At 39.8% G+C, this 12,849-nt stretch overlaps 1 long non-coding RNA gene across 1 annotated transcript in view; it reads left to right on the top strand.

Moving 5' to 3' along the window:
- Window positions 1-12,849, top strand: part of LOC114545733 (uncharacterized) — a 233,926-nt gene that overhangs the window by 157,144 nt on the left and 63,933 nt on the right. The window lies entirely within an intron of this gene.

The following is a 12,849-nucleotide window of genomic DNA, read 5'->3' as shown; positions in this document are numbered from 1 at the left end:
TTAATTTTAATATACATCTACTTATAAGTGCAGGATAATGTCCCCTTGAAGCAAAGCAACGGACACATTTTTCTCAAAGAAGGCCTTTATAAATCCATATTATATATCTCTCTGCCTTCAGATGGTGTGTTCGGAGGAAGAGGAATTGCCAACACAATCTATAAAATCAAATCCTATTAAAGCGCAGTAAACAAGAAGACACTAATCCATCCCACGCGTGCCTCTGCCAACTCTGAGCCGGGCTCTCTTCGTAAGGCACTGGCTACAGTTGTACTGAGTATTTACCAGTTGCTCGCCCACTCTTTCTCATCAGTGTAAATTAACTGTAATTTAGGTGTTTACCTACTGCAAAGTGAGCTTGGTGCTCTCACATAGGGCTGCAAGATGTGCATCATTTTTGGAGATTTTCGTTAGCTTTGTCAGGAATTGTCCATATAACTTCTTTGTATTCATAAAAACATATTTTATGTATCAGTTTGTTTTGGGATGCAGGCAGATAAAGGACAACAGCATGTGTACGTTTTTCTGTTATTGGACAACATTTCAAATTTTTTAAAGTAAAAAAATCAAAAGTTATGATAGATAAAAGAATATTTAATTCTATGAATGATTAGCACCCTGGGCTTGTGTCAATAGCATACTTTAATATAGTGTTTTCAGTAGCTGCTGTTGGATTGTCTTTGACAGTGGGGTGTGCTGGCATGAGGTGCAGAAGGGCTCACCGAGGGCTTTACCTTGACAGCTGCACCTTTCAGTGAAATTACTATTGCTGCTGTATCACTACGGCAGCATTTAAGGCTGACCTCATCTTCAGGATCAAATGACTCTGCAATATTATACTGCAAGGTGGTCTTCCAGTAGGGTAACTCCATAGTGGACACGAGCAAAGCTACCAATCCCATCTCATACACATTAAGTTAATTGACTTTATCAAGAAAACCCCATTCCTATATTGAATGAGATCATACCTATACTTTCGTTATGGATTATACTAAGGAGGTGTTTTTGAATGGCATTCAACCTAACCACTGTCATAATGGTTAATTGGGCTGAATAATTGCAGAAGGATTGGTATAGTGCATAAAATAACTACAGACTATTTGCTCGACGACACACTTACAATATATCTTTCTGCCTGCACAGGTTTTATAGTCTGTCTACATATTTATATAAGCATATTTCATAAGATATACTATATGTTATAGGGCTGGTCTTGAGGTGTCAGATAATTGCATCTGTTGTGTCTTACATTGCTTTTCACAGTATCTGGTATTGGCACTTAAATTGCTGTTGCTGTTGATGGCATTCACTCATCTAATCTAAATGGAAAGACATTCCACAAGAACTCCATTCAGGAGGTCCACAGAAATGTTAAATGTATCAATATTCTCTTCAAAACTCAAACTGTGGCAAAGTGACATGTTGTTACTGTCCAGCTGGCAATACAGCTGACAATTATTTATAATTTGTCCATGCTAGATGCACATGTGCAAAATAAGCCATTAGAGTTGGCCACTTGGGTTTGACTGAGATACTCTACCTGGCTATACTTCACATATAAGACAGGGTGTATCTGACATCTCAGACATGTCTCATATCTATTTGTGATGACAGAATACATTTTAATTTAAGCACCCACATTAATAATTTGAGGGTCTGAATTATTCATCTGTGACGTCATCGCAAATGAACATTTTAGACTATTTAAGATTTAGACCATTTGCCATGTTGCCGTCTTACACACAACTACCTAGCTCGATGCTAACTGCTGTGACTAGTAAGATTATTAAAGCAAGATAAAGACCCAACTCATTTATTGGTCGTTTTACACAGCAACTTCGCAGAGTGGTGTTTTTGTCAAGTCAACAATTTTTCACCAATCGTAATTTTGCGGACTCTGGCACCATAGAGCACACAAGACAGACAGCAACCGAGTTGGCTGACTGAAAGGTATTACAGAAATTTGGCACCGACGGACATATCAACCCGTGATATCAGCCGTCACCGCTAAAATTTTCACCTTGTAAAAGTTTGCAGATGACAGGCACAAGTTAATTAAAATGTTCTCTTGATGTTTGAAATTTCAAAGAGTGCCGTCAAATTGCATGACACAGCTAATGGCTATTATAACTGTTTAAACTGTCAGTCAAGTGTTTTCTGCAGTATCGAGACAAAATACATTACATTTAGAAGTGAAAATACCTCGGGGGGGTTAACCTGGCAAATTGACAGAAATGTAACTCCTTTGTTGGAAGACTCAAGTAACTGTGATGATAAAGCAGAAAGGGCTAATCACTTTCCCACTACAGATAGGTACCACTGGTGGGTTTTAGACTGCATTTAGTTGTTTAAAAGGGAAAGGGAAAGCTTAGTGTAATGTGAAATTAGCTAATTTGTTTAAAAAAAAAGATGAACTGCTGTCATGCTGTTCAGGATAGTTCTAACTCCGTTCCTTCCCTCTAAACGTCTTGTGAAATCTCTGAGGCCTTCAACATCCCCTCTGCTGGATACTCTGTGAACATGGAGAGTGAGACCTGTTTAAGGTAGTCATTTTGGTTCCATGCCTTGACAAGGCAATAATAGCTCTTGTGTATACTTACAACGGGGAAATGGTGGCGCTCGGTCAGTGTGCCTTCAGTGCGGCTTGTATTGTTTTATTTCGCTCTCGTAGGTTTAGCGTTAATCCACAGTTGCCACTGTCACACTGACACATTTCAATTACTGTGACAATTACACTGATAGAAACAGAGAGAGGGAGAGAATGAGAAATATGGGAGCTGTACAGTTCAACTCACTCCACTTTAATGTAGTGTTAAAAAAGGCTAACGTGTGTGTTCATCAGTTTGTTTGCAAGTTTGCACATAAATGTAATTAATCAAGACTACTGCTGTTTTTAATTGTGAATTCTTAATGCAATGGCCCAATGGTGTAAAGTAATTATGTGAGGCCAACAGCCTCAACTTGCTGCATCAGCATCATAAATACACTTGATGGTAGGTTTTACAATTAGCATCACCATGGGGTGGGGTCTACACACATGCGCACACATACACAATCAAATGAGGCCTGCAATGATAGCCAAATTCCTCATCATCACAGAAATGAGTGAAGCTTCTGCTATACCCAGACATTAACCCGCACGCATCCACAATTTTCTCAGGCTGACACTTCAATTAGGCTAATCCTACCTGCATACAAAATGCTGCACTCCTTTTCTCTGAACCAACGTTGCCGGAGACATGCCATATTCCTGTGCTTTTTTGGCCTGCTCTGCATCACAAGTAGAGGAGCTTTTTCAGTGATGGAGGAATCCAGAACGATCGGTTCCACTTCCAGGCAGAAACACAGAGGAGCAGGGAAGCAGAGAGAGAGAGAGAGAGAGAAAACGAGAGAGGGTGAGGGAGGAAAGGAAAGGAAAATGGTGGGCGGTCGAGGGAGGCCAAAAAAAGACAAAGTAGCCCTGCTGTGTATTCCTGCTTTCATATGTTCCACAGGCACATAGATGACATGGGGGAAGCCTACCGTGCAAGCTGTTGATATAATAAACAACTCAGTGGTGTTCCTACAGAGGCGTCCGCTGTCCTTGTTGGGGGTCTTAATTGTTTCAGTTGCTTCAAGGCACTCAAAGAAAGGACTGTGAGAAAAATATAGCTCCAGTTACCAAAGTGGGCAAACTTCAAAACATTTGACCAACTACCCTGCCAGTAGATGATGATATCATACATCCCCGATTTGTGTATGTGCAATGTTACATTTGAATTGCGATTTAAATTGTTTGCGAAATGTGTTATATTGAGAGGGACAAGAGGCGTTGATCTCCTGGCAATATTGTTTATTGTATTTCTTGAAAGCAGAACAACACCAGCACTGATTTTCAGGAATAACTTCCAGTGAAGTTAAAGTTGGATATTGGGAGTTTGGTCATTTGACTGCTGATTGCGCAGCACTGTAACCTAGAGGTAATATAATATCACCTTGGCATCTGAATTTTCCGTGGCTGATTTGATTGATATATAAAAATAAATAAAACATACAGTACCTATAACAGGATTGACAGTGGGTATGGCTGTGATGTTATGAATGCTAACAAGCAATGGACTGAGAAATGTCACAGATGGATCCGCAATTGCAGGAAGTTCCACAAATGTGTCCGTTTGATTTAGAGTGATTGCTGCCGTGTCTAGGTACAGTGTGGTACATATCAAGACAGTGGGAAAGTGAGAGACAGTTTTCAGGATGGAATAAATTGAGTAGCAAACACAGCTGCTGTGGCATCATTTTGAATGCTTGTGTTAAAAATAGAAAACAAGTTGGAGTATGTAATATAAAATGTACTCAATATACAGAGCCGATAAACACCGTTGCTACCCAGCACAACCCTACCGCGTGCTACTCAAACGGTAAAAACAATGGAGGTGGGGAGGCTGTTTTTGTTTTGTATCACCTGTCACTCTATACTCTCAAGTGACCAAAGCTGTCAGCACTACATGGACACCCCCACCCCCCACATCCCTTTTCTTTTACTCCCTCCACCGCTCTGTCTCTGGTATCTCTCCTCCCTGAGGCGGTACACTAGGACATCTAGGCCACCAGTGGGAATACAGTAGTTAATCTCTGCTAGTTAAATGCTCTTGTATTGCCCTGAGCAGTAGCAGTCAACCATCACCTCTTTTCTGCTTTACTTGCTCTCTGGGGAATCTTTTCAGCCCTATTTTAATGTATTACATGAGAAAAATAAAAGCTTATTTCAAGGTAACAGCCTTTTTAGTATTGCTATACTGAATTGATTATTTGATTTGCAGTGTTTGTCTCTTTGTAGCTTGAAAAAAATAATGCTTTTTCAAGTTTCTATCAAAGGTACAATACGTACAATTCCATTCTCCATCTGCCACCTTGTCTCATTTTAGCAAACTGGACACAAACTTTCATGGCTTGTGCCAACCACAAAATCCAGCAGGATTCCTCACACTCATTAGCATGCACTTAAGAAGTTACCACTTTTGATGTCACAATACAGTGCTCACCCCACACATAAACCATGGGCTAGCAGATAGCAGTTCCACTAAATGTTTTCTAAATGACAACAATTTCTGCGCTTCAATAGCTTCAGGTGAGATCCCCGCTTGGCAGAGAAAATGGAATCTGCCACCGACTGCGTTGAGGGCCGACGACTCTTAGCCTTGGCCTTCAATAGTGGATATGCTTTAACAACATCCCTGGTGTAGGGCAAGATAACTATTAAAACTGATATGAAACTGAAAATGTGATAGCAGTGCAACAGATGAAAGTTTTACCCAGTAGTCCTCTTGAAGCAGTAGCTTCTACCTGAGTGCATTTTCTCCACTTTTAAGAGTGCTCAGAATTGATCATGAATTGGCTAGGTGTGAAAATATTAGTGACTATGTTTTGATTATGAGGTGAAGCATAAACCAGAAAAATTGAAGCTCCTGTAAAAATAGACCTGCCAGTTCTTAGTTATGCCTCATCACACAGGATTCCACAACCTTCAAAGTAAGTGGCTTTTTCTTTGCTTCTGTTGTTTAGCATGTCATTGCCTGACTCAAATCCTCTGTAGAACAATATAACAGCTTTATATTATCGCGGATGTAGTTTTATCTAATGGCAAAAGCAAAACCATTGTGAACAAGACATCAGAATGAAAATGGACAACATGTAAGCCTTGGTGTGGATGAGGAGCCCCCTAAAAGCACTCTTGCTGTGAAAAAAATGGTGCCTTGGAGCAGAACTGTCTCCACTATCATCTGAAATTATATACACCCTGACAGTGAAATGACTACCAGCTGGTAAAGAATAAAAAAAGAAGGAAAAAAGCATTTCATTTCATGACGGCTCATTTTAATTGTATCCCCACCACCACCTCCAACCCTTCCATGAATTACTTAAGACCACATTAGGCTACAGCATTGCATTAAAGTTTGAACTTACACATCCTCCACCTTTTTCCCATTATATGCAGGAAGCTGAATTTTCCCATTACGGTGAGTTAGTCACATCCACACTCAGTTTGGGAGCCGCCATACGTGTAAGACTTTTATCATCAGAATGTATTATGTAAGATTGACTGCAGGGTGGTGCGCAAGAAAAAATAAATAAAATAAAAATCTTGCTATCAGCTCCTGCGTCTAAAAAGGAAGGATCCTATGCAGGGGTGGTCACGGGGCTAGAACCATTCAAATGGGCCAGGAGTGCTGATGCATCCCATTTACCGTGTGGTAATAGATTTGTTTGTGGCCCAAACCCCCCTCCTGTCTCGAAGGAATATTGGGGGCTTAGCTCCATTCACTTTCTGCTGCCCTGGCCATTTATTTTGATTGGGGAATGAAGTCCTCCACAAAGCCATACCCAGAATAATTGACACTGTCCTCTGAGGTCACAAAAAATATACCCTTAGTACTTATCCCCATGGTGAAGTGGCAGTGGATAAAAAAGATTGCAGCTGAGCACTGAACTGAAGGTGTATTATTGCTTTAGGTTGCAACAAAAACCTGTCGGGGAGCTCATAAATTATATTTCCTGTTCTTTTTTTCCCGGCTTGACAGGATAATTGATGTGTGCTGTGAACTTCCTGTTGGCTTCAACTAGCCTATTTAGTATATATTTTTCTTTTGTCTTCAGTCAGGTCTAAAAGGGCACTGGGGAAGCCAGTGGTTTGTTTTTAGATCATATTAAAAAATCACTTTACTCCCAGCTCACCATTTAAAAAACTCCAATTTGCGTACTGTTCCATTTCTAAAGGGAAAAATGCTAAATCAATTCTGAGGATAATTTTTTAAGATTGTCTTTAAACCACTTTGTTTCTGTGTATGATCGCTCCGAGATGTGTTAAGTAGCAGTAAGCTGGAACAATTGCTCGAGCAAAAGAAAATAGTTCAAGTAATTTTTTATGCAAAAAATGGCAATAATTCTCAGGTTTTAGCTTCTCAAATGTGAATTATTTCTAATTTCTATTTTCTTAGTTTTTTTGACAGAGAACTTGTTTTGGGTTTTGGACTGTTGATTAGACAAAACAAGACATTTAGTGGCCGGGTTGGTTAAGTGGGTATAGCAGGCGCACATATAGTGAGAGGCTCATTGCTCGACGCAGAGGTCCAGGGTTCGAGTCCGACCTGTGGCGATTTCCTGCATGTCTTCCCCCCCTTTCTCACCTAGCTGTCCTATCAATTAAAGGCGGAAAAGCCCCCCCAAAAAATAAAATAAAAGACATTTTAAGACGTTGCCACGTTCTTTGGTCAAATGTCCTACAATGCCAAACAATTGATTTAATTGAGAAAATATTTAGTAGATTAATCAATAATAGAAATAATTGTTAGTTGCAACCCCAGAGGTAATGAGTAAATGTTTCTGAACTTTAACTATGTAGTAATCTGGTATTACTATTCAAGTTATTACTACATACATGTAATGATTATGTATGCACCTTTAACAGCAAACTTTATTTGTAAATTAACATCTTATTAGCTAAGAAACCAGAAAAAGGAAAAACCTTGTGTGTCCCCCTCCCTCACATCCACACTCAGAGAGCAGTTCCCTAAAAGTGTCCTGACGCATGTCCACTCCCAGATGAAGCCAGGAATGAGAAGTGCAGATGCAGAGAGAGAACGGGAAGCAGATGGCTGGCCTACAGAGGTTCTGATCACAGGGATATTGGCAAGATGCTGAGCCCGAGAAATTAACCTTCAGAGGTTTTTACACTGGCAACTGTTGGCTCATGCTGGATTCCTCTCTAGCCCTCTCTCACTATCTCTGTCGTTACTCAAGTCAAGCTTTTCGCTCAAGTCGTCTCTACCCTATCCTCAATTTTCATCAATTACAGTTTTTCTTGATTGCTTTGACCTGCCTAAAGAAACGGGGATCCACTCGGTCTTCATCATCACTGTCTCAGCAGAGCAGAAGACACCTCTTGCCAACATGTTAACCCTTTCTCATTGGATCGACACATTTTCCCCACCCTTTTGCAGAACAGTTAACACGGATGTCATTCAAGCAGTCCAAACTCCATTGTTTCAGCTATGGTAACCAAACAGAAACCATCGGTTTCCTAACTATTCAAAACTACCTACATCAGTATGAAATCACTGAAGCACCTGGTTGACACTCCTTCACACTAATCTTCAATTAGCAGTCAGTCTGCATGCCTTAAAAGGTGCAGTGGCTATTTATTATACTCTACAGTAATAGATGTTCTTACTTTACTGTTCTTATAATGTAATAGATTCTATTTTGGTTTACATGTATTTTGTGTAATATTTACAGTATTTCAGTTTTCAGCCACAGTTTGAAAATAAGAATCAATGGAATCAATACAGTTTGCATCAAAGCATTTCTGATTTTGGATCCAATTCTTTACAAGATGACAAATTTGACAACAAATTGCACTGGCATGAAAGCTACGTACAGTAATAGGCTACAATGAATGGTGCACTGATACGAGGGCTGTATGCTGTATTTTGTTGTCCACTGTGTAATTGTTGATTGGAAGGGCTCATACACTTGTTTGCAAGTTGTGTTGTTTGAAGGCAAAATTTGCTTTTGTTGCATATTTTAAATGTTTTGGCACGGTTAGAGCCTTTATCAAACAAAATGTGTCATTTTGACCATGAGTGCCACTGTTTCGGACTGTGTTAACTCTTTTGAAAATGTGGAGTTTGAGTTGACTGCTACATCAAAGCAATCAAGAAAAACGGAAATACCTCCCCTATTTTCTCTCCCTCTTGTTTTACTTGGTCACTGAGTTGAAGAAACCATCTCTCTTAACCCATTTTGGCTAAGCTAGCTAGTAATAATGGGCACTTCAAAGACAAACACAAATGTATAATCACACTGATAACTGCATTGTTTTACCACCCTTTTTTGTTGATCTTCCTTTCCTTTCCTTGTAATAGTTACTAAAGGTCAAAACCTCATTTTGCTTCTGAAGTAGCTCTAATGTGCTGTGCAGACAAAGTCAATGTAGCGTTAGCTCTTATCTGGGTTCTTCATCGTTGAGCTGGGAGCCCGCTCGATTGAGGAACCCCATATGTATCATCATCATCAGCCTGCTGCAGGGCACGGGGCCTGTCTCTCTGCAGCGCCGCAGCCTTCACTGTTCTGCCTGCGAAAGGCCCCTGGGTTGTGCTGCTCGCAGACCCATAGCTGTCCATTTCATTTGCAGCGCACGGTCGCTCCACTTGTTCTGCATTGTGCCTTGAGTCCAGTCAAACCAAGAATCCATGTCTGTTTACTCAGCTGCTTAGCTCTTAAGTTTAATATTAGCTTTGCTGGCGGTCAGTTGTGACAGTGAATCGGTGACGAGGGGGTGAGCTTTGCCCTTAACAAGTATATGAAATTACTGCTAAGGTTTGGCACTTGACATTTTAAACTCAAAACTGCCCCAAAACTGTGTGAAGAACTAAATTTGCTTTAGTATTACCCAGAAATGACCAAAACCCAGTATTGCTGTATATTCCTTGTAGGTTTTATTTGGGTTGTGGCAGGAGCTATTTTAAAAATGCGGTAAGGCATCACAGATGAAACTAGGCCCTCTCCTGTTATCTAACAAATTCAAAACATGTTGCATCAAAGGATTGTAAATAAGGTAACGTTTTACAGCTGTTCTTGCAAGTGTGGTTGATACTAAATCTTATGAAGAGGTTATAAATGACATAAGGCTTGGCAACAATCCAGGAACACAGAAGAGTAGCAGGGGGAGAAAAAACACTGAACCATTATTCTCATCTTCTACAAGTCTAAGTAAATTCAGATTCCAAAACTTTTTATTTTTTTGTACCTCATTAATAACGTTATGTTGAAGGGGAAAAAAAGGGCAGGGCTTAACTGAGAGGGTACAGTGCAGCACCTGGATGGTATACACAACAAGATCCGCAAGAGTTTAAAGAAGATTCGCTTTGCAAGACAAAAGTGGAAGAAAAAAAAAATACTTCATACTTCATATGCAGGCAGTTTCATTATAAGTCCTGGGTTGTACATAATTGTTCCCTTGTGTTACAGTAGAAAGGATCACATTTTTTTCCCTTACTCCAGCACACCAACTTATTTTTCTACAATTTAGACATTTAACCAGGCAACGACAGTTGCTGGAGTTACTTTTTTAACTATAAAAAAGCTGAATACTCCCACACATTTTTCTCTGGCTTTTCTATTTGATTAGACTGTGACCGCCATCAAGGCCTGTTAGCTTTACTGTAATTCATTTTTCATATTGCAATTCAGGGGACATTGAATCGAGAATCCGTTTTGAATCAAATCATGACACCAAGAATTGAATCCAGGGATTGCCAAAGATCCCCAGCCCTACAGACTACACTATTCTTTGTGTTTGAATTCCTCAAAAAGTCTGTTTTTTAACCTAATGTGCACCTGCAGCACTATAATTACAGTATTCCCAGCAATATTAATATGAAGATTGATGCATGGGGAACATAGCTGCCAACAGTGTCTTATTAGTGAAATATGTCAGGACCTGATACATGAAGTAGGTGCGGTGGTAACAGGTGATTGTTTCTCAACACAGGGATAGATGGAGCATCGAGAACACAGTGGGTGGTGGATGCTGTGAGTGTCAGACTTCTTGATCAAAGCAACCTGCTAATATAATTGAATTATTTGAATGCAGAGTTGTGTAATCATTTTTGCTGCAGTAGAATCGGGTACAGAAGCTTTTCTTCTTTCAAAACCGAGAATAAAAATAAATGTCTGGTTCTTGATTCCCACCCACTACTGTTGACAAAGCGGACGTGTTTCGTCAAATTAAGGATGTGGAAAATAAAGCACTTTTTTTTTTTTTTTTTTTTTTTTTTTTTAAGGGGGTGAAAAAAGGGATATGTGAGAAATGACTTGTGTGCGGTGTTGTGACTGATTGGTTCGTTGGTTTCATAATTCCACAAAAACTGCTGAGAGACGAAGACAGAACATCTGCTTGACACATCTGAAGTGCAGTCTCCGGTGAAAAATAAAAGCTGACGACAGTCAGAGTTCTGTAGTTCATTGTATTCCTGTCTGGCATGAAGCAGACATCTGCATTGGCACGATAGCTCAAGAAATTTAGAAAATCATTTGGCCAATTTCCATCAAATTGTCAGAAAAAAGGACGAAGCAGTAATTGATCTTGCCATGCTGTAATCTGTGAACATGTTCCTACACGTCATATGCAATTCTGTACACGCTGTAATATGATACTCTGGCATTGCGAGCAGTCTGTCAATTCCAGCTTCCATGTTGGTGTCTGAAATCTTAGTGTGCTCTTGATCTGAGGAGTCACATCCTAAACACACACAGGTGTGGGAGGGGCAGATGTGTCTTGATGCTTCATAACATAGCAAGAAACTGCAAACATCAGCGTACCTTACTGTATGAGAGGCCTTTTTGTTTTTTATTTAACCTTTATAAGTTCTGACATGATTTATCTTGGTCTTGTTTTTTTTTTCTCATCACAAAATAAGGTATTTATTCAAATTTGCAACGACGACCTGTCACATTCACACATTCATACCTGGAAGCTGCCCAATACAAGCACAGTTGGCCACTGAGCACTGGACTAGTTGGAGGTTTGAGGGCCTTGCTCAAGGGCACCTCAGTTGTGGTACTGAGGGAGCTCTTTCACTTTCCTCACTGTCTGGAAATTGAACTGGCGACCTCCCAGTCCCAAGCTCGCTTCTCTAACCACTAGACCACCGCTGCCTTTTCAGGGGCACGTTGCTGGTTCTGGCAGATGCAATACCTGCATGTTCAGTTTGAGGTCTGATTTAGAAAAACATGTAGCAAACGAGTAACTAACAGCTCCTACAGAAATCATCTCTGTAGTTCTTGCAGTATGTCATTTCTTTTGACACATCTCTATAGAAATATTTTCTCTTGAAGATAGGAACCTCTTGATATTTATTACATTTCAACACTGCTATGATCTGCTATTATTGACTAACATTATGCATAGCTTGTTATCCATCAGCACTTTCCAGGGTAGAATCAGGAATAATGTTTCTCAAGCTCTGTGTCATACCTGAAACCTGAATAACTTCTGTGTTCCCCAGCTTTCAAGCACTTGCTTTCTTGCTTCAGGTTATTGGCATTTATAGGACTTCTGTAGGTTAGTGTTGTTGCCAAAAAATATAGCATGCACTGTTGATAGCTTTAGGAACATGTAGCCAGGTTGTGAATAAGTTGTAGTTATGACACCTAATGATTTTGTTTCCTGAATGCATGACCTAGTGAGCCAGTCTGGAGTAGCCTCTGAAAAAGTGATAATGAATATATCATTATAGATCAAATAAAATTATTTTTTAAAAGTACTTAGCCATGGCTATGTTCCCTTGCCTTGCCTTTTAATGTGTACATTTTGGAAAGCAAAGTAAAAGAGTGTTTTTAGTATATATCAATAAATCTGTGGAATTGGTACTGGCAGTTTCCATTTCTGAATTTGTATGTATTTATATTTATTTAAAGATATGCATATACCAGGAGCAATATTGGGAACAAACCTGTAGGTTGGCTTTCCGTCTGACAGATCAGATAGAGACTCAGCCAAAGACAGGAGTCTGGCACAACCACCTGCGATTGGCCAAAACTACGTTTCCGTTAACCCTTTCCTTGACTGGGTTACAGGTGCGTAGCATCGGCGACAGCGACACAGGATATTAAACCTGTTTCAAGCCCTTTGAACCTGTAATTGTTTGTTTAATTGTTGACAAGGTCGCAAACTCTAACTTGAAGCACTAAAATTAATTTAAAAAAAAAGTTTTTTAATATTGTAATTTTTAGAGGGGCTGAGATGAAATTAAAGGCTTGAGCCCCCCCTAAAAAGGGTCTAAAATTGCCCATGGCACAGTATGTACT

This window comes from Perca flavescens, chromosome 19, assembly GCF_004354835.1.
Source record: "Perca flavescens isolate YP-PL-M2 chromosome 19, PFLA_1.0, whole genome shotgun sequence".
Lineage (NCBI taxonomy): Eukaryota > Metazoa > Chordata > Actinopteri > Perciformes > Percidae > Perca > Perca flavescens.
The sequence above is the reverse complement of the archived record's forward strand: the minus strand, read 5'-3'. Positions and strand labels throughout refer to the sequence as shown.